Consider the following 27,804-nt stretch of genomic DNA (forward strand, 5'->3'; position numbering starts at 1 on the left):
CATTGTCTCAGTCACTTTTCTCATCACTGAGACACAATACCTGACACGTGAAGCTTAAAGATGGAGAGGTTTATTTTAGCTCACAGTTTGTAGAGGTTTCGGTCCATAGTCGGCTGGCTTCAAGATAGGACAGCATGGCAGAGGAGTACGGCAGAGGAGAAGAACTCACGCCATAGGGAAAAAGACATGTGGAGGAGTAGGAAAGGGAGATTTGCCTTAGACCACACCCGCAGTGACCCACCCCTGTCAGCCTGGCCCTACTTATCTGTTCTGTTTTTGTTTTTGTTTTTGAGACAGGGTCTCACTATGTAGTTGAGACTGACCTGGAGCTCACTACGTAGCCTAGGATGGTCTCGAACTCACAGTGATCCTCCTGCCTCAGCCTCCCGAGTGCTGGGATTACAGGTGTGCACCACCATGCCTGGCCTGGCTCTACTTCTCAACATCACATTTAGCTATAAACTCATTATTGGGCCAATCCTCTGATGAACATCAAGATGATTCAATCATCCCCCAAACACCCCACCTATGGGCACATGAAGCACTGGGGGGACATCTAGATGTAAACCATAATAGTCATCCAGGCAACATGCCACTTCTGAGCGTGCTCAATGTTTCCTTCTCTGCTGGAGCCCCCAAACCCACAGGTGGATGGGGTTAAACAGTTACACTCCGTAGATAAATCAGATCAGGACTGATTACTCCTGTCACTTATCTCGAGGGCTAGGCAGGATAAATGCCTCAAAGTAGTATTTGGAAAGATATCATCTAGCCTCTGTTCCCTTCTGAAAGTCAAAAACCTCGGTTTAGATGGAAACCATCCCCATGACAAGGTCTCCAGTTCTAAATGCAACCATATGCCTGCCTTCTGAATCTCCATTTCATCCAGTTATTTCCCTCCTAAAGAGGAAGCCAGACTGTTGCATTTCATTACAAAGTCATTCCTGGCACTGTTGTACAGGTAGCACCATGGAAATTCACAATACATGCTGAAGAACCACCAGCCACAATCCTCCCTACCAAAGCCTACAAGGATGAACCCTTTGAGACCAACCGAAACTGATCACAGGTGATACAGTGTCATAGCTCAAGCTGACAGCATGGAAATTGTCTCACTGATAAGTATAGTATGAACTCTTACCAACTTACATTCAGAAGAGGCCCCTGGCTCTAGATCCCTGTTATAGTTTGGATCTGAAATGTTCCCCAAAGACCCATTTGTTTTTTGGGTTTGTTTTGTTTCGTTTTGGTACCATGGATTGAACTCAGGTCCTTGTGCTTGTGAGACAGGGAGCAGAACCATTGAGCTAAATCCCCGGCTCTAAAGATGGATTTGTTGAAGGCTGTTTCCTGGCTCATGGCACTACTGGGCGATGTAAGCACCTTTAAGGAATGGGGCCTAGCGGGAGGAAGTGAGGCTATTAGGGGTCGTGTCCTTGAAGGGGAACTTGGAACCCAAGCCCCTTCCTTTCTCTCCCTTTGCTTCCTGGATCTGAAGAGATAAACAGGTCCCTTCAACCATGTGCTCTTGATTGATGTTCTGTGCTATCACAGGCCCAGAGCAACAGGGCAGGGCAACCATGGACTGATGTCTCTGAAACCATGAACCAAAATAAACCTCTCCTTCAAAACAAGTTGACTTTTCTCAGATATCTTGTCACAGAGGGAGAAACTTACTAAGGGTCTCCTGCCACTTCCCAAACTCAGATGTACCCACCTCATGCATGAACCATCATCTGAGGATGTGACACAAACTCCTAGTTCTTACCAAGAATCTGACAGCTGACCTTTGCCCCCTCACTCTTTCACCCCCGCAACTGCATTCAAGTTTGGCTCTTGATGTTGAGTCCACTGGTAATTTTGGATGGACCATATCCTTCCCAGTGCAAAATAGAAAAGACTCAGAGAGCAATTCATACAAGTGTTTCTTAAAAGTTAATCCAATCAAAAAAACTCATGGCCTGCATAAAATATGCAAAATTAAGCAAAATATACTAACACAGCACTTTATTTTTCCATTGCCTCAGAGATTTGAGGTGTTGTCAGAATGGTGCTCTATTTCAACCCTGCACTTCTCTCCCCGAGCACATGAGCTATTTGTCTGGCCATGCGATTGCCAACCACAGCAGTATCACGCACCTGGCATTTCTGCTCCTCTGTGTTTTCACCTTTGCAGCCAAGAACTCTGACTTTCCGTCCCCACTCCCTACTAGAGAACACTTTCTCGAATGTAAATTGACAACCCAATTCAGTCCAATCCACAGGCATTATATTTCCACTCAGCAAATTTATGCCTCTCGGTCCACAATTAAGAAGGAAATATGGTCTGTGTACCCCCTGTGTGTTTCAGCAGGAAGAAAAATATTGATAGATGGCTTAAAAATAAAAACTCCCAGCAAGCTAAAATTCAAAATTCAGATCACAAGTAAAGAGTTGCCCTTCTCTCAGGGGGTTCCATGCTGGTCATGTGAGCCTTTTCCCTGCCCTTCATGTCAGAACCTTCCCAGTAACACCCAAGGACTGAAGTGAGCAATTGGTATGATTTAGTTGCAAACATGGGCCTAATTTCCAGACACTCCCTAACTGAATGTGTCACTAGCATCCATGTGGTTACCCGGAGGCTCATCTCCATCAATAGCTCCTTTGTCCTGGTTTTTGCAAACCCCACTGCCAAAGGTCATTACCAATGGCAGATGTGAACAATAGCAGCCCTGGCTGGTGTTTCTCTGTGCTAACCAAGCCGCCAGTTCCTCGGGTTTAGGAGAAGTGACAGAGTGACATCTCCCTGGCCAGAAATCAGCCCAGCCTCCTCTTCCAGTCCTCCACTGCCCCCACTCCCTTGTCAGGGTCTTGTTCCAAGTGTTTTTGGTTACTGTGGCATGTTGCCTGTGAATGCTAAATATTCAACAATCTTTGGGCTCCTGAGTGCTTTTGTGCAAAGAGGTTGGCTTTGAGAAAAGAACAAGCTGATCTGAACGAAAGGGAGCAACACAGCAAGCAAGCAGAGTCAACAGTTCAAAAGAAGTGAAAAAGAAAGAAGGCTGCCTATTCAGCAAGACATGCACTCCACAAATCCAGCACAGCCAGGAAAGAGCTAGGTGCATCATTGTGGAGGACTGGGTGGTCACAGGCAGGGTGGACCGTGTGAGCTCTGGACTTGGTCTGCTAGGAAATCAATCCTGCAGGGCCCTGGGTAAATGTGAACCCCTCAGAGTCTTAGTGTCCTCTCCAGCAGAGGGATTTGGGCCAACATTACAGGAAAAGTAACTGAAATGAGGCATGTGCTAGGCCAATACATGTACTGATGAGCAACCAAACACATGTGCTAAAGGAGACCTGGAAGTTAGAAAATATGGGGCTTCAGCTGCAGATATGTATTTAAAATTTAAAAGTTTAAAAAGGTTTACAGAGCAGGTATGGTGGCACATGCCTATACTCCCAGCATCCTCAGAGGCTGACAGGAGGATCAAAAGTCTGAGTCCACCCCAGGCAACTCAGTAATTTAGCTAGACGCTGATTTTTACACACAATGGAGTACTATTCTGCGAAAAAGAAACTCAAGATAAATGTATGAGTCAGTTGTAGGAAAATGGATGCAATTTGAGACCATAAAGGTAAATGAAACAACTCAGAATGCAAGTTTAAATGTTGCATGGCTTCTCTTCTATTAGAAACCCAAATTATAAATAAATATCAAAATAAAAGATAGCTAATAGAAAGTAGGGAGCTCTTTCTCAAATGGGAAGGGGATCATGAGATGGAAGGGAGGGAAGGAGAGGAAAGAAAGGGGAGGAGAAAAGGAATTAAGATGTGTTACGTACATGGACCGACTCCACATAGGAATGTAAACATTGTATACAGCACACACGGACTAATAAAAATAATTTAAAATTTTTTAAAGCAAAAAGTAAAACATGGGCTGGGAATATAGCTCATTTTGAAGGTCTTGGATTCAATCCCAAGGAGAGAGAGAGGAGAGAGAAGAGGAAGGAAAAAGGGAAGGAAGGGTCATATGTGTATGTGTATTATATATACACATGTTATATATGTGTGTGTGTGTGTATTTACATACACACACAATTAATACTCCTTAGAATAAGCAATGGCTACCAAAATAAAAAATACCAGCTATTATGTGCCAAGCATCATCTGAGACACTTTATCCACACTCCTTTCATCTTCCAAGTAGCCTTTAGTGACATTAGCGTCAAGGATTCCACTGTCCAGATGGGCGTCCGGTGGTAGAAAGCAGTATCTTACCTGTGACTGCGCAGTAAGTAGCTCGTGGCGGATCCCAGGGACAAACTTCCGGGCTGCCTGTGCTGTAGGCCCTGACCGCGGCACCACGGTGGCCTCCCCGTGGTAGGAAGGAAAAGCAGCTGCGTGCAAATGTAAGATGTCCACGCAGCACTGACCTTCCGTTTCCCAGATGCTCAAGGTACAAAAAAGCTGCTGACGTTCAGCGAGAGGCGAATTTCTGCTTCTTTGAGCTGCCAGCCCATGCTGACTGGGACCCCCGCACTCCCCAGGGGGTCCCCTCCCCAGTGTGGCGGCCCCACAGCACATCAGGCTCCGGGTTCCAGGCATGACCCAGTGCCAGGGTCCGGACTCAGTTAGCAACCGTGTGAGCAGCGCCTGATGCTCTCTGGGGCCCAGCCGCGCCAGGCCTAATTAGCTTATTTTTACCTATGCTGCTCCTCCCAGCAGTGGCCAATCCCTACAGCCAAAAGGCTGAGAACCCGGCTGCCAGAATCTCCGCAGCAGCTTCTCCGAGCCTGTTCATAATTAATTTTATAAAGGCCTTGGCTCTCAGGCCTCATTCCATGTGCCTGATTCAGGTGAGGTCGATCAAGGGGGAAGATGCAATCTCAGTGTGTGTGTCTGTGAGAGACTCCAACATACAAAGATGACAGCCAATGGGGCTCTGTCCTGCTTTGGAACCTGGATGGGCTGAAATGGTTCTTCTTTTATTCATCATTAAATGGGTAATCGACTCCTGCAGGAGAGGGAGCATGTCACTCTGTCACAGGAAGTCCAGCAGCAGACTTCCCAGGAGCCATCAAAAACCCAGTACCCAGCACAGAGCCTGGCACAGTAGAATCACTCAACAAACATTTGTGGGTTAAAAAGTGCTTTTCAGCATGGTGGCACACAACTGTGATCCCAGTAATCGGGAGGCTGAGGTAGCAGGATTGCTACAGGTTTGAGGCTAGCCTGGACTACACAGTGTTAGGGAATTGATCATGTTAAAGTATGCTGTGACACCGCCTCACAGGCTGCATTCTCCTGGTACATCTTGGCTCCTAAAATGACCTCATGCCCTTATCTTTGGTTTCCCTCCGCACCAAGGCCACAGTGGTCCAGGAAAGTTGAAACCTGTGTCTGCAGGACTGGGCCCATAAAAACACTCTGGCCTGTGATAGGTTAAAAGTAGCTCACTCCTCATAAATAAGCAATAGCCCACCCCAAAACTGATAAAAGGACCTTCCTTTCTTTGTTCTCTCTCTCCTTCTGCTTCTTCTTCCTCCTCTCTCTCTCTCTCTCTCTCTGCCTTCCTGCCTCCTGCTCGCCTCCCTACAATAAAGATCTCCTGCCGGACCTCTCGGTGAGTGAGTGGCCTAATTGGGAAGGGGCACCCGAAAGGGCACGCGAACCCCCTTTCACACAGTGGGTTCAAGGCCAGCCTAAACTACATAGCAAGACCCTGTCTCAGAAAACAACAAAAAGAGTGCCTTCTACATTGACTTCCTTGAAGACCAAATTAAGAATTATCCAGGCGAATAGGGGCAAACTGTATCTGTATAAGAATCTTTTTGCCTTCATCAAGTAGCTGAAACAAACAAGAGTTTGTTCTTCACAGATCAGATTGGTGCAGTATCTCAGATATGTCAGGAACAATGTCTTCACTATTGTTTTGATTCTTCCCTCATGGTTACAGGATAGTTCTTATAGCTCCAGACATTATATCCACCTCCAAAGCCGAAGCTGACTACCCTCGGCTGTGGAAGAACCCAAAGAAGTAAGGATTTTGCTTTTAGGCTCCTTGTTGAAGGCAAACAAGGAAGAAGGAAAGTGGGAAGATGGGCTTCAGGTCAAGCCAACCAACAGAGTCTTCCACAGTCTTTCCAAGCTTGTTTTTCTTCAGTCCTTCCTGTGTTGCTCATTATCCATTCAATCAGCTAGCAGTGATCACAGGTTATCTTGGGGCTGGGTTCCAAGTGAGGCCTAGAGTCCCCCCTGTCTTGTAGCAAAGACAGTGTTGGGGATGAGCAGAGAAGGGGTGGAAAGCTGTTTCTACAGAAATCCTTTACGCTTCTTCCTGTGGCTTTTCCCATGCATCCACCACCTCCAAGTTACTCAAGTTCCACCTAGCCTTTTTGTTTTAATTTCTTAAAAATTTTTAATTGTGATGAAATACACATACCACAAAAAGAAGTGTCTTCACCATGTTTAAGTGTACGGGTTCATCCAAGTTAAGGACATTCACATTGTTACACAACTGATCTCCAGGAATTTTTTCACATTAAAACTCTGCACCCATTGGCAAGTCCTTTGCTCCCCGCCCCACCACGCCAGCCCCTGGCAAGTGCCATCCTGTTTCCCTTTAATATGAAGGTGACTGTCCCAAGTATCTCACTGAAGTGGGATCATGCGGTATTTATCCTTCTGTCACTGGCTTCTTTTAACTTAGCACAATGTCCTCAAGGTCATGGTGTATGTCAGAGTTATACATCACTTTCACTTATCCATTCATCTACCAATCAAGTCTTACCTTTTGCTTTTTTTTTTTGAAACAGGGTCTTGCTGAGTCTCTAAATGACCAAGGCTGGGCTCCAACTTCCAGTCCTCCTGCTTCAGCCTCGCAGAGGGTTAGGATTATAATCTTGTGCCACCTTGCATAAATACTGTTTAATGCTCAATAAAAAAAATACCTTCTCCACGATGACCAGAACAACCTAGGTTGGCTCACTGCCTCTGTGAGGAATAAATAAACATCCATCTGCTTCAGATACTGACTTTCTGCATTTTCTGTCAGCCAAAGCCAAACCCCTTTGTTTTTACCACCTCATTTGTCAAATGGTCATATCACCAGGAGCAGATCATCAGATAGCATATGTATTTCTTTGCCAGGGCTGTCATGGCACAATAGTCCACCCCAGCTGTGGTAGCTGAAACAGGAATGTATCATCCTGCCTTTCTGAAGGCTGAAGTTCAATGTGAACTTCCGAGGCCTCTCTCCCAGGCTTGCAGATGGCTGTCCCCTTGTGATGGCCTCTCACATTCTTTCCTAGGTAGAGGAGGGCTCTTGGGATCTCTGTGTCAACATCTCCTCTTCTTACAGGGTCACCATCAGACTAGATTAGAGCCCACACCAATGGCTCCACTTTAACATTTTCATCTCTTTAAAGGCTGTATCTCTGAATACAGTCACATTGTAAGGTCATGGGGGTCAGGACTTCACATGAATTTCAGGGCCCACAACACTGTGTCATGGTAGGGTCATCCTGTCACTATAATACTCCCATACCAATGCACAAATACAAGCCAATCCAGACCCCTGAGTGACCCTGACCCTGAATTTCTCCCTGGTGTCCCACAACTCCACAGCACCCTGCAATCAAAAATTTAATGCTGAACTGGGAACAATGGTGCACACATATAATCTCAGCTACTCAATAAGCTGAAGCAAGAGGATCCCGAATTCAAGGCCAGCCTGGGTAACTTAACATGATCCATTTCAAAATAAAGAGAGCTGGGGATGTAGCTCAGTGGAAGACCCCAGCTCCACAAAAAAGTTAAGGTTGCAATAGCTGCTCAAATTTTTAATGACCTCCTTTGCTTCTATCATTAAATTGTTGAAATAATCTATGGGAATAATACCTACAAACATTTAACAATGCCTGGAACTTGTACATAATCAATTTTTGTTCTTATTACATTATAATTATTATAGAACATTTAGAAAGTGCACACTAGAAACCACTTAGAAAAAAAGACTGATAATGTTTTCTGGGCAAACATTCTCTCCAAACACTGTTTAAATCCATCCTTGGTCAATGTCCTAAGCCACTTGAGGGAATTTTAGATACTTGCCTCATTTGCGGGGTGTTTGTAGAGACCACTAGCTGGTGGGGTTTCTGACAGGTAGTGGAGAGGTCTTGGATTGGGGTACATAGCCAGACTGGTCCCCACACCTAAGGCTGTGCTCTCGCATAAGCCCAACATGCTTCCCAAACCTGGCTGGTCTAGGCTGGCCTTTGTCTATACACAGGGAGAGAAATAGGAAAACTTAAGCCAGGCATGGTAATGCACACCTGTAATCCCAGCACTAAGGAGGCTAAGGCAGCATGATTCCCTCAGATTTGAGGCCAGCCTGGGCTACTTAGTGAGTTCAAAGCAGCCTCAACTACGTAATGAGACCCTATCTAAAAAAAAAAAAAAAAAAAAGAAAGAAAAACTAAATTAAGAATTGATGTAGGACTCACCTGTTTTGCTTCCACTTTACAGTGACAGTTTGTGGTTTGGATTTTTGTGTTTTTACAAGTGAGAATTACTTCTCACCTCTCCCAGGCCGTGTACGCACAGAGGATAGTGCCCAGCATTTAACAGCATTCATCAGCCTCACTAATCCCACCCGCTTGTTTGCCTAAGTCATGCCAAAACCCTTGGCTTGGCTCAGCATTCGCTCTTGGCCAGTGACTTTGATGTCCTCCCCCACCCCTGGCTCTCAGCAAAGGACTCAGCCTGTGTGCCCAAAAAAAGACTTTGCGTTCCAACTGGAATCTGCCCAAACTCATCTTTGCTGAAACTTGTGACTTTCAGATTCTTCCCTCTCTCCCTCTGTGCTGCTGATTAAAATTTTTAAATTCCCCCAGGAGGTGAGTCAAATCAGTCGGAGGAGATGTGTTAGAGAAGGGAGGCTCTGGTCAGCGGGGCTGACCAACAAAAATGCTGCTGTGCCAGGGAAGGCCTGAGCGTGGACCTGGTGAAATAAAAACAGAGACCCCTGAGTCTGAGAAGCACTGGGTCTGCCCTGCTTAGCAGTGTGGGGAACCATGCTGGCGGATAAAAGACCCAGGAAGCTGGTAGATCTGTAAGGGGCAGGTCCCTCGGAGGAATCTTGAGCAGAGCCTTGAGCAGAGCCCGCATGATTGGAACGGTGATGGGAAGCCACTCCCAGGGCTGGGTGGACAGGAGAAGGCGAGGGGCAGGCAGAAGGAAAGTCAGGGCAGACACCATGGACAGCAGAAGTGGACACATCTGGACCTAAACTGGGTGGCAGTGGGAAGGGACACTGCTGGGAGTTTGTGAAGGAGAAGCCAGGGGGAAGGGAGGACATTGGTGATTTTCTGAATGTGGGGTGTGGCAGACATGGGAGTTGGTCTTAGAAATGCCAGATTCTGACTGTGTTTCAAGGGACAAACAGAGTGCCAGAGCTGGACTCAAAACTCTCTAAAAACCACCTAAAGCAAAAACCAAAGGCTGGCATTCCAGAAAGGAGCAGAAGCCTGGTTAGGTGGCACACACCTGTGATCCCAGCACTCTAGGAGGCTGAGGCAAGAGAATTAGCAAGTTCAAGCCCAAGCCGGCTAACTTAGTGACACTCTATCTCAGAATAAAAAATGTTAAAAGGGCTTAGGATATGGCTCAATACAAAGGTCCAGAGATTAATCCCCAGTACAAGAAAGGAGAAAGGGAGAGAAGCTTTCCGGACTCACAATAATGGGGGAAAAGTCTATTATTTAAGCCTGGAACAGCAAATATTGCTAGCCCAACCCAAGATGTAATAGCAGCCCAAAAGATAGTCAAACAAAAATGGGGAAATATAGCTAAATGTGCCTTAGTCAGTGGGGTGTTGGAGCCAGCTCTTATCAGAAAATATGCAGAGATTATTAAACATTAAATTAGGGACTGGGTAGCTGGGTGTGGTGGCACACGCCTGTAATCCCAGCACTCAGCACTGGGGAGGCTGAAGCAGTAGGACTGCTGTGAGTTCGAGACCAGCCTGGGTTACATAGTGAGTTCCAGGGCAGTTTCAGCTGCATAATGAGACCCTGTCTCAAAAACTCAAAAATAAATAAATATATAAATAAATAGGGACTGGGTGTAGAATTCAGGGGTGGAGCACTTGCCTAGCATGCATGAGGCCCCAGGTTCCATTCCCAGCACAGCAGAAAAAGTAATTTAAAAAAATAAAAGCACTTAAATGAAACTTAAAATTCAATAAACCATAATAAAATCAAAGGCGATAAATATTTAAACCTTGTCGCTTCCTAATTATTTTACTGCCATTACCACCTGTGCTTTTGAGGGTATTTGTGCCCAGCGTGTCTGTATTTTGTAAATGCTGCTGTTGTGGGGCCTATATGCCATTCCTCGTCTCTTCCCTGCTTTGCTTAATGATGTCACATGAGGAGTTTGCCTTCTGTCATTATGGGATGGTTTACACCATGGAAACTGGCAAATGCTGCTGCTCACCAGAGCTTCCAGGTAGGGGCTCTGTGAGCAGGCTCCTGCCAGGGCAAAAGCAGGGCAGAAGTGGGATATTCTTCAATAAATGGGGCCCGTCCGATGCAGCACCTGCTTTCCTACCCTGCTACCCAGTTCTTAAAAGCCTCTTCCAATGTCTGCCTTGTAAACTCAGTCTTCCAAGGAATAAGGCTTGGGGTGAGAACAGAACATTTTTAAGTGGGCTACTTTCAAGCCTCTAGGTCTTCTGGATCTGCAAACCTGCTCCAAGTCTCACCTTTGAAGTTGAAGGAATTTTGCTGTGGGCAGCAATACATTTCCTGCTGCCAGCCAGGGTTCTTCAAAGTCTGGAGCTCTTGGGTCACACAAAGTCCCCAGACATGATCAGAGTGAGCCCAAGGAGGGGCAGCCATGTCTACCCGTGGACCTCCTCTGCTCGTGTCAAATGGTTTCCCCCCAAGTAATCTGGCTAACTGTAGTGAAGGACAAGGAAAGTTATCCGAGGGGCGCCCATAGGCTTCTTTATAAGGCTGATGGTGGGGTCCTGAAATCCAAGCCCCTCCCTCCAACTCTCACCACTGCCCTTTTCATTCAGGCCCCTAACCCTTTACCCCAGATGCCCCCAGGCTGGCCAGCTCAGCTCCCTGCCTCTGGTTTGATGCCCTCTGTTCCACTCACCAGGCACCATTCTTCTCAGGGTTAGTATGACCTTAGACCACTGATCTCAGCCCACACTCCAAGCCCACACTGTACATCCAGGCCCTGTCTCCACACTCCCTCAGGCCTCCCATCTCCCAGCCTTCCCTGTGCCCTGACCCTAGTCACCTGTGCATCACTCCCTCCTCAAAGCCCCTGCAACCTTGCAAGCACTGCCTGGCCTATTGGTCTATCTATAGGGCTCAATTCTCATCTTCCTCCAAGACAAGGCAAGCACCTCTCTTCCCAATCCCCTTCCCCCAGCACCACTGGCCTCCTGCCATTGGGGTACTTAGCACAAAGTACTGTTGCATTACCCCCACACCCTGTGCCCCACAGCAGGAGCTCTGTCTGAGCCACAGTAAGACCCTATGAACAGCACCTGGCTGGGCCTGGTTCACAGTGAGCATTCGGCTGTCGTGTGAATGAATGGATTACAATCTCAGAGCCTGTGTTGACACTTGTCCTGTGTGGTCTCCGGGTAGCAGAGCCCAGCAGCTCAGGAAGGGAGATCCAGGGGACTAGCTGTGTGACACATTCCAGCCACACCACTTTCTTTCTGTGGCCTGGGGGCTTTCACCAACCCAAATGCTCCTTAATTGGTTTCATCCTCACAGTGGTGCAAGGAGGGACATGCTGCTGGAGTTGCCATTATTATTACTACTGCTAGGTACTGTTATTACTTTTTTTTTTCTTTGAACAAAAAGCAGCAGCAATGTTTATTTGAGAAAGTAAAGGTAAAGAATGAGAGAGAAACTGGCTCTGCAGAGCGACCTTGGCTGAGCAAATAGAAGAGAGTAAGAGCAACGATAAAAGCGCAAGTTCCATCTGAGAAATACAGCACGGGCTACCATGGAAAGTTATGATAGCCTGTTATTACTTTTTAAGAATACAGAAGAGTAAACAAAACAAAACAAAACAAAACAAAAAAAGAAGAGGAAGCATAGGCACAGAGAAGCTAATATAACTTGGCACATGTTTAGCATCCTAATTTTTAAAATCCCAAATCCTAACTGCCCCCAAATCAGACAGATTTGAGAGCATTTCACATTTCAGATTTTTGCATTAAGGATGTTCTCAGTAAAGTCTATGCAAGCATCCTTCAAATTCAAAGACTCTAAAATCTGAAATCCTTCTGTTCTCAGGCATTTCAGATGGGAACAGTCAATGTGAAAATGGGAAAGTCAGGATGTGAAGCCTCACAATTAGCCAACAAGCTACACTGCATATCAGTAGCTTAGCCCAAAGCCTGCAGGGCCGCATGGTCTGAAGAACTGTGAGCCTCCTCCTCCGACAGCACTGGGATCCCCAAAACTCATCAATCCCGCATGCTTACCAGAGCATCCAGACTGATCCTTCTTCCACCCCAGTCAAGAGCAGTGTTTTGACTTTGGGGAGGCTGCCTTCACATAAGAGAACACTGTGGGGTTGACATTAAATTCCCAACAACTGAGAAGCCTGGGCAGGGCTAACCTCATCTCCCCAGCTGATTTCCTTATCTGTAAAAGAGTGGAAATAAAGGCCATCAGGTTCTTAAATCTGACGTAAGAAATGGTAACTGGGAACACCTGTATTCACAGCACTCAGAAGCTGGGAAAGGAGGACCCAAGTTCACGTCCAGCCTGAGTAACTTAACAACATAGATTCTGTTTCAAAAGTAAATAAAAAGGGCTAGAGATGTTGGGTGCAATCCCTAGTACCACAAAAAAAAAAAAGAAAAGAAAAAAGAAATAGTGAAGTGGTAGCTATGAAACGTATTTGCTTACAGAGAAAGCCAGGGAGGTAGAGAGATGGGGTGGTGTGGGGAGGAAGTAATCTCGCAGTGATTCAGACTCTTCCCTGCAGCCCTCTCTCTCTCCCTGTTTCCCCTCTTGTATCCTGAGTCTTCACAGAGAGGCTGCCTGCAGGTGCATTGCTGGGTACAAGTAAAACTCAGGATTTCCAAAAGCAGATCTGCCATGTAACTCTTGTGGCCTTGACACCACCCTGAAAACAGGACTCCAAATAAATAACCACACACACACACACACACACACACACACACACACACACTCACACACAAAACTCTGAAGGCATTATTTATAAATGGAAAAGAATTTCTTGATGAAGATAATTTATGCTCATTCTATATAGGGTTTTATTTGTAATGCAGAACCATTAGTTGCTTGTTTTATAGAGTCTGAATTACTAGAAAAGCTATTATAGGGCAGATAAGGATGGAGTTGGCAGCCCTGATTTCACCAGGCAAGCCTGAATATTTGCATCTTTTGGCTTTTGTGTGCTTAAGTTCACAAACTAGTCATCATCAAAAAGCTTTTTACATCAGAATAGATTACAATGTGTTTATAGGTCTGAGTCCTTCCAAGACAGTAGTTAATTGGCCTCGCCAACAGCAGCAGGAGCGGCCTCATTATCCTGATTTAACAAAGGAAAGCACTACATCCAGAGAAGTTAAGGGACTGGATCCAGGCCCTGCGCTGACTCTAATCATCATTGTCATCAGCATCATTATCACCGTCCCTAATTTTTAACATGCTAGGAGGGCACTCCAACAATCTGTCCTCATCCTCCAGGAGCTCAGAGATTAATAGACCTTTGATGTAGCCATTCCTCAAAGAGCTAAGTAGGTAATAAAACATAAATATTTATTGAAAGTAATACTCTCTTACCTCGAGCCTCATTCTTCATTAGAAGGAGTCAAGATACCAAATCCGAGACCTGGAGAGTGGTCGCCTCTCTGGCGGGTATCTCAATTTCCCTCTAAGTAGTAAAAAATTAAGGTCACCTGGCCATACCTCTTCCTAAGAATCAGCTGGAAAGAGGCTGGGGATTTAGCTCAGTGGTTCTGCCACCTGCCTCACAAGCACAAGGTTCTGAGTTAGAACCCCAGTACCCCCCCCAAAAAAAGAGTCAGTTGGAGATATTATTAAACCCCAGACTCCAAAGCCCTTATACTGTAGGTCTAGAGCTGTGGTGGCAAACCTATGCCACATTAGCACCTACGCATGCACAGCAGATTGTTTATATCACTGAAAGCTCTAAAAGTTTCGCCATCTCCGGTCTAGGTTGAGCCCAGAACCAGAGTCTATGGGAGATGCTATTTTAACTAAGGATGCAATAGAGGACAGGACAAAAGCTTTGGGGCTAAATGTGTCCAAGATATTGTCATTGTTTCGTGTGGCCCTCACAGCTTCTGACCCAGAAACATAGCTTATTTTTAGTTATGTGGACAAACGTAGAGCCTGAGGGATCACTTTTCTCCACAGTACATACAGCTGAACTTCTTAAACCTTGAATGGATTAACTTGGCACCTCATTAAGAGCATGATGAGGTGCCTCTTTTCTACAAAGCACATCCACCCAGCAGTAGTCAGAAGAGCGTAAAGATGAGGAACAGCTTGAGCCAGACTGCATGGGCTTCAAGTAACCTTGGATGACTTACTTATCTTCCTTGGATCTCAGATTTCTCAGTTGTAAAGTGCAAATAATATACAACATGGCTGAACCTGGAAATCATTATGCTAAGTGAAAGACCAGACGCAAAAGGTCACACGTTTATTATATGATTCCACTTATGAGAAATGTCCAGAGTAGGCAAATCTAGAGAGACAGAAAGCAGATGAGAAGTTACTGGGGGGTGAGGAGAGGAGAAGGGCACTGACTGCTGAATGGGTAGGAGATTCTCTGGAGTGACAACAACTTCCTGGAACTACATAGTGATGATATTTGCCTGATATGGTGAATATATTAAATGCCACTGAATTGGTTATTTTGACATGGTTGAAATGATGCACTTTATATTATGTGCATTTTTACCACAACTTTTAAAATGCAATTAGCAACAACCTGCCCCCCGCCTTCCCTCTGCACCCGGCAGTAAGGGAGGCACAACCAACAGTGACAAATGGTGTCCAGTGGAGCAGGAAGAAGCCAGCGCATCCTCCACCTCACAATCTTACAACCAGACTGATTGCCTGACGCCCATGTGAAAGTCTCCTTCCACAAGCAGATTCTCCACAGGTGCTTGCTTTCCCTTGTTTGCTCGTTCATTTAATCCTCTCACCTGCCATGGAGGAAACTCAGGCCAAGGGTATCTCAGAGTCTTGTAAGTGATGTGGCCAGATTTGAATTCAATTCAGTCTAAGACCAAAGCCTGGGCCCTTTCTACAAATTAAACACCACTTATCCAAAATTTGAAGCAGAAGTGTTTCAGATTTCAGATGTTGTTGGATTTGGTAAATTTTACATATACAAATGAAGTATCTTGTGGAAGGGCACTCAAGTCTAAACACAAAATTTGTGTATGTTTTATACACAATTTATGCACAAACCTGAAAGTCATGTTATACAGTAATATTAGAGCACCTGCATTTCAATTGTGACTGTCACGTGAGGTCAGGAGTAAAAATTTCCACTTAAGGCATCATGTTCCCAAAAAGTTTTGGATTTTGGAGCATTTTGGATTTTAGACTTTTGGACTGAGGATGTTCAACCTGTATTACACTATCTCCCAAGAGTAAAAATTTGAACTTTTTATAATTATGCATACATTTCATGTACTTTTCACACTTTTCTGAAGGCTTTCAAATTCCCCACATTTATTCTCACAACAATCCTTTGGTGCAGATGTTATCTTCATTTTACAAATGAAGCAAAGTTTTGCCCAAAGCAAAGCACTCTAGCTCCTTCACTCTGACCAGTTCTCAGGTACAGCAGTTATATTACAAACAGTACTCGGGTAAGTCCTGGGAGAACATTCAGGATCAGGGACATGAAAAAAGAGACATTTTGTTTTGGGTTTACTTTGTTTTTGGAAACCCTAGATAACTAGCTAAACATTTTCCCATCAGGTAAGGATATCCTGGTTCCTAACTCGACTACTGTTAAATACAGATTTCTTTCCTAAGAAAAGGTCCAAGAGAAGAATTGTGTTTAATCCGATACGTCTAGCATCTGAAAATATGGAGATGAAATAAAATCAAAAAACAAGAAATTCATAGGAACATAATGTGTTAAAACTTTGTTGCTTAAATTAATATTCATTGAACATCTACTAAGTCTTAAGAATAGAACCAGGTATATTTAGGGTATAATGGTAGACAAGAAGGATACCTGTCTTCTAATCTCATGTGACTTTCAATTAAATGCAGTATTGCCCAAACCTGAAGGAATATCTAGAGAGATTCTTAAAATACAGATTCCAAGGCCCTGCTCTGACAGTTTACATGGAGTCCAGGAACCTGGACTTTGAAAAAGCTTTTTCAGTGACTAGAAAGAAGAAGCAAATCTAAAAACCAACAGTGAAGCCTAGTCCTTCCCCAAATTACCCAGTCTTAGGAGGCACATGAAGCACTTGCTAAACATGCAGATTCCGAGGCAAATTCCCAGGATGGGCAATGGACAAGCATATCAGGTAATCCGTAAGGCCCAGGAAGTTTGACTCTAGCTGTTTTAGAAACATTACACACAACCCAAATCTCAACTCTCAAGTCCTGACAACTTCATACAGGAATAGAACCCAAAGTCGTCTGGCTTTCCCCAACATGAAAGAAACTGGTTATTTATTATTTCCAAAGCCAACATACAGGAAGCACCACCCCCTTCAGCAAAAATTTAGTTTGAAGACACATCTCCTTTATTTGTGCCATATACCATAACCATCTAACCAGCTCGAACAAACTCTAATTTCAAAGAAATTATGTTTCTGTGCTAAGACTTTCAATGCCAAGTTAACCAGAGGACATTTCTCCTGCAAAGCAGTGAACCTGTATGCACCTCTAATGGCCTATAAATAAATAATGGACATAAAAATAGCAATAATGAGCTCGGAAAAATACTAGCTAATTTACACCATAATAGAAATACCCAGGAATCTTTAACAATTGAAGGACTGATGACAGTCTCCCTAATAAGTACACCAAACCATATTATTTCACATGTGAGTGTAATTTCTAAATTGCAGTGTATAATGCAGAAGGGTGTAGACTCTCTGAAAGGCAAAGAAGTATTTACACGAGTGCTATTACTCAGCTGCATCATTCCCTGATGAGAAAAATCAAAGGAATTATTGGAACAATGTTTTCATTGAGGCCCCAGAGCAGAATGTTACAGAAAAAGGCTATCATTAATCTTTATGCAGTTGCAGAGATAAACTGCTCTCTGTGCCACATGAAGCATGCAGAGGTGTGGGCTTTTGTGTAAGTGGCCTTGTTCCTTGCACCCACCAGAAGCTAAGAGAGCTGCAACTGCCTGCATCTGTTTTCTAGCAAAGCCTGCACTAGCCATTGATTGACATCAGGAGTGATGGCAGCAGGTGCCATGAAGGGATTACCCATCAGTCAACTTTCCAACTCCCCAGTACAACCCCTGGAATAGTTGTCAGGCACCTAGAGAATGAACCTCAGCTCCTAATTTGGCATGTGCAATCCTCCAAAAGGCAGCCCCTACCTGTCTCTGTTGGCATCATGTTTAGCCTTTACTCATACTATGAATTAAACTTGTCACCAAGGGTTCATGTGTTGGAAGTTTGGTCCCCAGGGTATCCAGAGATGCTTTGGAATCATTAATAGGTGGGGCCTAGTGGGAGGTCCTTAGGTCAAATGGAGGCCTGTCCTTGGGAGGGACGGTGTGACCTCCCTCTCATTTTAGCAACCATAATATAGACTAGTATTCCTCCCTCCCAATTTCTACTTCCTCACCATGAAGTTTACATTTCAAAACTTTGGGAATATTTTACATACATGGATACGGTGGTGTTAAATGGGGACACTTTCCCCCTCGTCCACCATGGACATTCAGATACTCCAAAGACATTTTTGATTGTCACAGTGGAGGTGTTATAAGCATCTGGCAGCTAGAAACTATCCATGGCAGGGCAGACAGGAGGCAGCAGCAGTTGTGAGCTTCCCTTTCTCTGCTGTCCCATCCAGGCCCCCAGTGTGGGCCTTCCCGTTATCCACACCCAGAATCATGCTAAACTACTATCAGTGGACTAATTTAGTTATCACACACCCTTAATCCATATCCACAAGCCCTAAATCCCACCACCTCTGAAAAGCCCCACCTATGAGCACATAGGCTCTGGGGGAACATCTACATACAAGACATAACACACATAATGTTGCTTGATGGTATGGTACACACTGTTCATTCTGCTTAACCAGACTACTTACCCACACTCCCATGTTACTTTGAAAATTGTTACTAATGTTTCAAAATCCATCTCAGAGATCTCCTTTTCTGGAAATCCTTCCACTTACTACAGATAGTCAGTCCTTCCTCTTTAATGTACTTCTGCTATTGAATTGTCGTACTTGTACAACTTGTCTTATCTTTACCAGATAGTAAACTCCTTGAAAGCAGAGACTTTGTCTCAACTCTCCAGCCACAGAACAGCACAATTAGAGTGGACACTCCGGAAATATCTGTGGAATGCCAAGGAACGCACTGGAAGTTGCAGAAAGGTGATTATAAAGGGGATTTATTGGCTTTGGCTCTCACACTAGAATGGTGTCTGGAATACGTCCCAATCTCTATGACAAAAAAGAAACTATTGGATGTAGTTTGGGTTTCACTGCCAATCAAAGTCATCACGGAGAAGAACAAACTCTGCTGTGGCTTTTTAACACAATGGAACTGTTTAGAGGAGAGCCTTACCTTCAGGAAATTCCAGTGAGCCTGTTTTATTGTTCCCCTCCAATAATGATGACTCCCACAGGATTAAATGGAGTATAAAATAATTGCTAAAATATCCCTGACTGTGCATAGGCTGCACGAGGTGTAGTGTGTGTTCCTACTTCACTCAGGAGAGTGAGGACTCAGTCATGGAAACAAAGAGTGTCCCTGGAACTGTCTATGGTAGGAAGAGACAACTGTAGGAGGAAAGGGGCAGGATAATGCAGAATAAAAAAGACTCCAAACATCGCAAACAGACTGGTTCAGATTGCTATCTCAACCGCACCTCAGGTCCCTTCATGCTTCTGAGCCTCAATTGGTTCCTCTATAAAATAGGCTATTGTCTAGGAATCTCTAAAGGAACAGAGTCAATGGAATATATATATATATATGGAGGGAGGAACAGAGAGAGAGGTGGGGGAAGCTAAAATTACACGAGGGGATTGATCAGATAGGCTTCCAGGATCAGAGATAAGATAGTCCACAATGACAACCTGTGTGCCAGGTCCAGAGGGTCCAATAGCTGTTTAGTCCCAGATGCAAGAATCCATAGAACAAGAGGGATAAGGACACTGTGACAGTCCAAAACCGAAGGTCTAGAAGCTCCCTGGGAATCACTGGCAGGAGTCCACATTGAAAGGCTGAAGAAACAAATGTCAGATGTCCACAGGCAGTGGCCATAACAAAATATATAACCACACAAGCAGAACAGACCTTTAAAGTGCAGCCGACTTCCTCCTTCTTCCCCTTTCATTCTGAGCTATAAGCTTATTGGATGATGCCATGCACATTCAGGGTGGGTATCCTCCCCCATTTGCTGGTTTACATGCCAATCATCCCTGGAAATACCCCACAGACACACCCAGAGATGTGCCGTACTAATCTACTAGGCATTTCTTAATCCAGTCAACCTAACAATCACAGTGAACCATCACAAACAGGGATATAAAATTTCACTTTGTTAAAGATTGCCATGATGATAAAAGAAGTAATGCCTGTGAAAATGCCTGGTGCAAAGAAGGGTCTCAGTCATTGCAGTTCCCTTTCCTCCTGTGGCAATGTAGAGGAGAAACATATCAGAACAAATATGTCCAAAGTTAGGGACACAGAACCAGATACAGTAATATCAGCTGCTGAGGAGGCTGAGGCAGGAAGATCATAAGTTTAATGCCATCCTGTCTCAAAAATAAAAAGTGCTGGAGATGTGGCTCAGTGATAGATCACTTGCCTAGTAAGCAGGAAGCCCCGGCTTCCATCCCCAGTACCTTAAAAAAATTTAGGGACCCAGGGCACAACAACATAAGCTCCAAAGAGATAGTTTTACCAGGTGGGTGAGTTGGGAACAATGCAACAGGCCTGGAGGACCCTAGAAACTTCCTTGCCACCAGTAGAGACACATGTGGTTGCATTCAATAATGCACAACTTTTCCCTCTTGCAAGGATGGCTTTATGAGCCAGTATCTAGTGCGAGAGCACAGGGATCTAGAAGTTCTCCACACCTGGTTTAATGCTTTGCTGTGACTATCTCAAAATTCTTTACAATTTTGAACAAGGGGTAGCAGATGTTTATTTTGCAATTACAAACCAAGCCCCATTTTCTTGTTCTTCAGTTTCTACCCGTAAGGAGCCATCACTGCCAGGAGAGGATGCTGAGGTACGAATGTAAGGGAGGACACAGTTCTGCGGAGTAGGACTATTTGACCAGGGGGCCTTCAGCCACAAGTAGACACATGGGATCAAGAAAGACTTGGACAGTAGACACAATTAATTAAAGCCACAGAGTAGCATAGCAGAACTGAAATTTGAATCTTGGCTTTGCTGATTCAGGGCCTATGCCACTTTTCTGCTCGTAGGGCATTTTTCCACCCACCATTTTCCTTCAGGCCTTAATGACTTTTAGGTATGGGGAAAGGTACTACCAATATAAGCAAGAGGATCATTGTCCTCACAAAGGAAGGGCTTGTAGGAACTAATGTCCTGGTCAGAAACAGAAAGAGTGAGAAAAAATGAGATCCAAGACCTGTCATGAAAAGGTACAAGATCCCAATAATGAATGTAACTGTACTGTATACCTAAAATGTAACAATAAACTCAATTTTTAAAAAAGAAACAGAAAGAGTAAGGAAAGGCTGGGTGTGGTGGCACACATCTATAATCCTAGCATTCTGGGAGACTGAGACAGGAGGATCACAAGTTTGAGCCCAGCCTGGGCAACTTAGAGACCTAGCAAGACTGTCTTAAAATGAAAATAAAATAGGGGCTGGGTATGCAGCTCAGGACAAAGGCCCTGGGTTCAATCTCCAGTACCAGGGGAAGAAAAGAATAAGGAACAAATTGAGAGACACAAAACACAGATTGTCCTATTCTGCCACTTAGTAAAAATTATACCCACAGAACTCAGGAGAGTGTAACCCAGTGTCACCAACCAAAGATAGTTGTGCTCTCTTTGAACTGACAGAACATGGGTAGAAATGTCATCTGGTTTATGGTTTGCTGTGTTAAACTGTATTAAATTAGGGCAGTATTCAGATCCTGACATGGAACTTTAGATAATAACAGTTTATTGATTTGTGAATTGTGTTCAGTCTGAACTGGGCCTGTCAGCATAAAGCTGGGTTTTGGCAATGTGATTATTTTGAGCAACACAGCACTTGAATGTCAATATCAATAACATTTACCTTTCAAGGAGAAAAAAAAACACTAAGTACCATGTACATTAGGAATAATAAACATCCCTATATGAGGCATTGGGCAGGAGGGTCCCACAGGTCCATTGTCCCCAAAGCCCATGGCAAATGCTAACACGAGGCTGCAATATTGCTGCAGTAGTCACCTAAATGGCTCAGCTCTAGGCCCACAGTTCTGTTCATAGCTGTGTTCTCCCACCATCAGCCTTTAACTCTATGAGAAGTGACTGGGAAACTACAGGCGGTGATCTGCACAGAGACCAGTCCCTCTGGATTAGTCAGGGTTCTCAAGACACAGAACCAATAGGAGACACACACAGATAGAGCATGACTGTCAAAACTCACGTGTTAAATAAAGGCTTGACCTCAGGGTGGTGCTATCAGGAGGTAGTGGAACCTTTAAGAGGTAGGGCTTACTGTGAGATTTTTAGGGGGTGTGTCCTTGGAGGAGATCTTGAGACTCCAATCTCTTGCTCTCTGTCACTTCCCTGCTATGAGGGTCTAATTCTGTCATGCTTTTCTGCCATGATGTGCTGCCTCACCACAGACCCAAAACCATAAGCCAATTAATTGATCATAGACCAAAATCTCTGCTACAAAGTGAGGATCTCAGGTGTTTGGGTATTTTGTTACAGTAACAGAAAGCTGATAGATAGATAGATAGATAGATAGATAGATAGATAGATAGATAGATAGATGATAGAATTAATTAGGGACTCATACAATTATAGATGCTGAGAAGTGCCATGAAACACTGTCTGCAAGCTGAAGATGCTGGGATGCTGAGAACATGGCTCAATCCAATCCCAAAGGCCTCAGACCCAGGGAAGTGGATAACTCTGATTTAAGCCAAAGGCCCAAAAACCTAAAGAGCAGCTGATGTGAGTCCTGGAGTCCAAAAGACAAAGACCTTGGAGCTCTGATGTCCCAGGGCAGGAAAAGAAGACTCAGCTCAGGAGAGGGAAAGGCAGTCCCCCTCTGTCTTTTTGTACCTGTTTGGGCCCCAGCTGACAGATAGTGCCCTCCTCAACTCAGTCCATCTACTCAGTCTCCTTTGAAAACTTTCCCACAGACACACCCGGAAGTCATGATTTACCAGTTCTGGACGTATTCCTAACCCAGTCAAGTAGACAGCTAAAAGGAACCATCACACCTTCAAACATCTTTCCTGAAGGTTGCCTGGAATTCCACCCTTGGTGCTGCATCCACTCCTCAAAGGTGCATTTATTCTGTTCCAACCCCAATTGGTGTACTGCAGGTCAGTTATGGCTCCACCTTCCTGGAGTTAGTGTAGACCCCACAAATGAAGTGTTCGGTGCCCCCCATAAGAAGTCTTCCCTTATTATAGATACTCTCTGCAGGCCAACCACATTTCTGAATGATTGGCTACAAATCTGGGGTTCTCACTGGGCCCTAATTTATTAGAATGACTCAAAGAACTCAAGAAAGTATTATGACTATAGCTTTATTATGAAGGATATAAATCCTTTTGATACCATCCATTTGGTACCATCCAAATCCATCTGGAAGGTCTATGAGGGTCTCAGGTGGAGGATTTCCATGTCTCCACCCATGAAATCTAGGCACATCAGTCTCCTAGCATGTCAATGTGCTCACCAGCAAGGAAGCTCCACTGACCCCCAGGGCACAGAGTTTTTATTGGTGCTTCATTATGTAAACATGATTAATTAAACCATTGGTCACATTATTGAGCCCAATCTCTAAACCTGTCTCTTTCCAGAGGCCAGATATCTCCACATCTCAACACTAATTACATATTTGATCTTTCTGGTGATCCACCCTCACTGTGAAGCTATCTCGGGACCCACCAGAAGTCACTGAATTTCCACAAACTCACATGTGTTCTACGGGGCTCATGAATAGCAAGGAAATCCCTTGAGAAATTCCCAGTGTGTGAGAAGTTCCATTCCAGGACTCCAGTCCAAAGACCAAATTCTTTACTGTACAATACACATGTGCCACTTTTGCCAGTACAAATATAGCTGAACAAGCTATATTTTTCACTTTTAACAAGAGACACTGAAGCAACTAGTTACCTTTGGTCTTAGGAGACTTCAGCTTTTAAGTTTTTTCTGAACCAAAATCAAGTCATCTTAGAGACATTTTTTTGCCTTGATACCCTAATCCAAAATCTGCATCACTGAGATACTTTCAAATTGCCAAATTAAGCTGCTCATGGTGGTTGGTATATGCCTACAATCCTGGCACTCTAGGAGGCGGAGGTAAGAGGTTTGCAAATTCCAATCCCAGCTGTGCAACTTAGCAACGCAGTGAGACAGACCGTCTCAGAATTTGAAAAGGGCTAGGATGTACTTCAGTCTTGGTTTCAATCCCTCGTACAGCCAAAGAATAAAGAAAGCCAAATTAACACCCCTTCCCACTTCCAGCCCCAACCTCCTGGTGACAAACACAAGTCAGTAGTAAACATAAACTTTTGTCTCAATGACATTGTACACCCACAGAAATTGTAAAACAGGATATCATTTTGTATTCTGCTAGGCAAGCATCTATTAAAATGCCAAGAACTTACCTGATGCTCAATAAATACTTGTTCAATTTAATTAGCTGGTTAATTTGAGTATTAACTATAATGTATCCAATTCAGAAAACCACAAACATTTAATGAGCACTCACTGCAAGTCAAGCTCTTGAGAAATAACAATGAGTAAAGCATAGTCCTTGGTCTCTAGGAGCGGTCTACAGAGAGGGGAAGACAAAAAAACTAAAGCAATTATTTCATTATTAAATTGAAATTCTATAACAGAAGTACAAGTAAAGTATTATAGGAACCTTAAGTAATGTGTTTTGTTATTATTTTGGGACCCTAAGGATGAACCCCAGGGCTTTCCATACTAAACTTGAGCTCTATCAATAAGCTGTACTCCCTTCCAGTAATGTGTGTGTTGTGGGGTTGGAAAGTAATAACACTAAGGATGAACTTCAAGGAAGAGAAAAAGTTTGAGCCACCCTTATATGGTGAGTTAGACACCAACAGAGGATCACAAGGCAAATTAAAACAATGAAAAAAAAAGAAAGGGAGGGTAGATTATAAAGGGAACATACACAAGAACCTTAAGAGAGTAGAACTGCTCTGTATGATCTGAGCAGGGGAAGCGGTAGATACATTTTGCCATTTATTTGTCAAGATCTGTAGCACTTTACATCACCAAGAGCAAACTCCAACATGTGCAGAAATTACAAAAGCAACCAGACACTAGAATGCGATGCAAACCACGACAAAAGAATCTAAATGTTTTATAAATGTATTAAAGGGACCAAGGGGAACAAAGCAGATCTAATAACCAGAAATGTAGTATTGGATTATGATCCAAAATATATAATAAATAATCATTAGCCTATATTGATATAAATAATTGTGAGCTTAGAGATGAATATTCCTTTCAGAAGAATTCCAAATAATTTATCTAGATACTCTTTCCTTTCCAGGAGATGGAACTTAAATCTCCTAAACACACAGACTCATACTCACACACACACAAACACCTAAATGCACCTTTAATGTAGAACATACGTAGTGACTTGCATCTAAGGAAAACAGTATAGACAGGGGGAAAATAAAAGTAATTATACAGTGACAAAAATCCATGAAACGCTTCTTTAACCAGATGATCAAATTTTGCATCAGTGATAAGTCATGCTAATAGTATATACCTTTGATGTGATAGGAAGAAATGACATTTCACTTCTGCTGTCTTTTTCTCAAAAACATTTGACCCCAATATAACCGTAAGAAAAACATCAAGCAAACCCAAAGTGAGATAATTCTACAAAATACCTAATGGAATTCCTCAAAACTGTCAAGGTGATAAAAAATAAGACTTGAAAAACTGTCACAGGCCAGAGAAGACTGAGAAACAGTAACTAAATATAATGCGATATCCTGAATGGAATACCTGAAAAAGCAACTGATATCTAAATAAAGTCTAAAAACTTTAGTTAACAGTAAGAGATCACTGTTGATCTTGTGTTGTGGCAAATGTATTATGGCCATGTGTGATGCTTACCTACGGTATCAACTTGAAATGCCTCGCAGATTGGTATAGCACTGTTCTGCATGTGTCTGGATGATGGTTTTCCTGGAGGGGGCAGCTGCACCCTGAGCATAGGTGAAACTGACCAATAGGCTTGTAGAGTTGATGGAATAAAAAGACGAAGAAGAAGAAAGCCTCATTTATGCTTCATTTTTGAAGCTCCAGTCTTCACCATCGCCTTTGGGCAACTGTCTCCAGGCTTCCAGTGCCCTCCTTCAAAATCCTGATGTGGACTTCCAGCGAACTCTGCAGTGAGCTCCAGGCCTTTGAATTTTGGCTGGATTGCCTGGCTCCCCAGAACACAGAGGGCCCTTTTGCATTTCTCTACACCTAACTCTCCATTGTAAGCCTACCTTGTAAGTCCTTTATATATCATATATATGTTTTATTTTTAAGTCTATTCTGCAAGTGAACCCTAATTGATGACACCATGGTAGATGTTAACTATTTGGAAAATTGGATGGGAGATTTTTGAGAACTCTGCTTTTGCAATTTTTCTGTAAATATAAAATTAAGGCAAAATCTTATAGTTTTTGTTTGTTTTAGTTTTTTTAAATATAGGGCAAGTTGGATAGACAGGAAATAATTCAGCATGGTTAGAATATCAAATGATGCAAAGATACAAAGAAAGATGCAGCTTCAAGGTGTATGAGGTCAAATTCTAGGACATTTGTAAGCCATTATCACTAGGAATACTAGGTCAGTAGTGTAAATAAGAATAAAGCTCAAACAAATGGGAGTCTAAGAGTAGGCTGTACTAAGTTGTTAGAAAAGCTCTTATTTACACTATCATCAGCATGTGGAGTTTTCTTTGTCTTAGCTGTAAAATGGTCACATTGCATCGGCATTCCTATGGTCCACTCCTCATTCACCATACTAATCACCAGAATGTTCCATTTGAAGAGACTCTGAGAAGATCAGTATTCCTAAGAGAGCCCAGTGCCTTTCCAAACAAAATCAGCATCCTGTTTATAAAGAAGAAGAGGTGAATATTGAGAAATTGACTGGTAATGTTGTTACATAAGCTGAGATAAATTATTTTTATTTGGTCCTCAAGGCCTAATGGGGTTTCAGACATGTTTAAGCAAAAAAATAACATGATCACGTGTTTGTTTTATAATGATCACTCTGGCTACTTTGGTTGTAAGATGGAGTACTTCTTAATCCTTTTAGGTTCAAGAATTTCTCTGAGAATCTAATGGTACCTATAGATCCTCTTCCCAAGAGAAAAATTTATATATGCACAGAATTTTCTAAGCAATTAGAAAATTTCTAAGCAGGATGGACTTCAAACTCTCTGAAGCTCACAGACATCAAGAAAGAACTCTTGATATTGATATTAAATCAAAAAATGGAAAGACTGGAGGCAGAGGTGCTGATTAGGAAGATTTTGAAGTGGTCTAGGGAGAGAAGTATAGCAAGTGGTCAAACTAAGAAGGTAGTTATAGGAAGAAGTGAATGTACTAAGGAGACAAATTGAAATACAAACAAAAGCCTTTGTGTTTAATTACATAGGTTAATTAAATTGGTTTGGGAAAATACGAGAAATTTAAAAGTACTGAGCTGTTTGTTTTTGTGGTACGGGGGATTGGAGCCAGGACCTTAATATTAAGCTACAGCCCTGGTCCTCTTTTTCATTTTTATTTTTAAATTCTTATGCTAGACTTGGTCTTACAATCCCCTGGTCTCAACCCCATTCCCCCACCCCACTTAGAGTGCTGGGACAACAAGCATCAGCCACCATGTCCAGTTTACTGAGCATTTTTGTCTTACATAACTGTGAGGATGGTTCTAAGGTTTGTCTCCTTTGAAACTCTGAAATTTGACTGCCATTGTAACAACATTGGAAGTTGAAGTCTTTAAGAAATAATTAGATCATTAAGAGGAACTGATGCTTCACTTTCAGGACTGGGATATATCTTGAGGGTCTAGATTAGCTTCCTCAAGAGTGAGTTGTCATAAAGTGAAGCTGCCAGTCTTGTTTTCTTTTTCACATTTGCCAATGTCTCAGTTACTTTCTTATTGCTAGGACAAAATACCTGACACCCTCAAGTTAAAGGAAAAGAGATTTATTTTGGCTCACAGTTTGTAGAGGTTTCAGTCCACAGTTGGCTGGTTCCAAGGCAGAGCAGCATGGCAAAAGGGCATTGCAGGAGGAGAAACAGTCCATGGCACCGTAGGCAGGATATATACACCCTTCCAAG

Source organism: Fukomys damarensis, unplaced genomic scaffold (assembly GCF_012274545.1).
Source record: "Fukomys damarensis isolate Sample0158 unplaced genomic scaffold, DMR_v1.0_HiC HiC_scaffold_17, whole genome shotgun sequence".
Taxonomy (NCBI): Eukaryota; Metazoa; Chordata; class Mammalia; order Rodentia; family Bathyergidae; genus Fukomys; species Fukomys damarensis.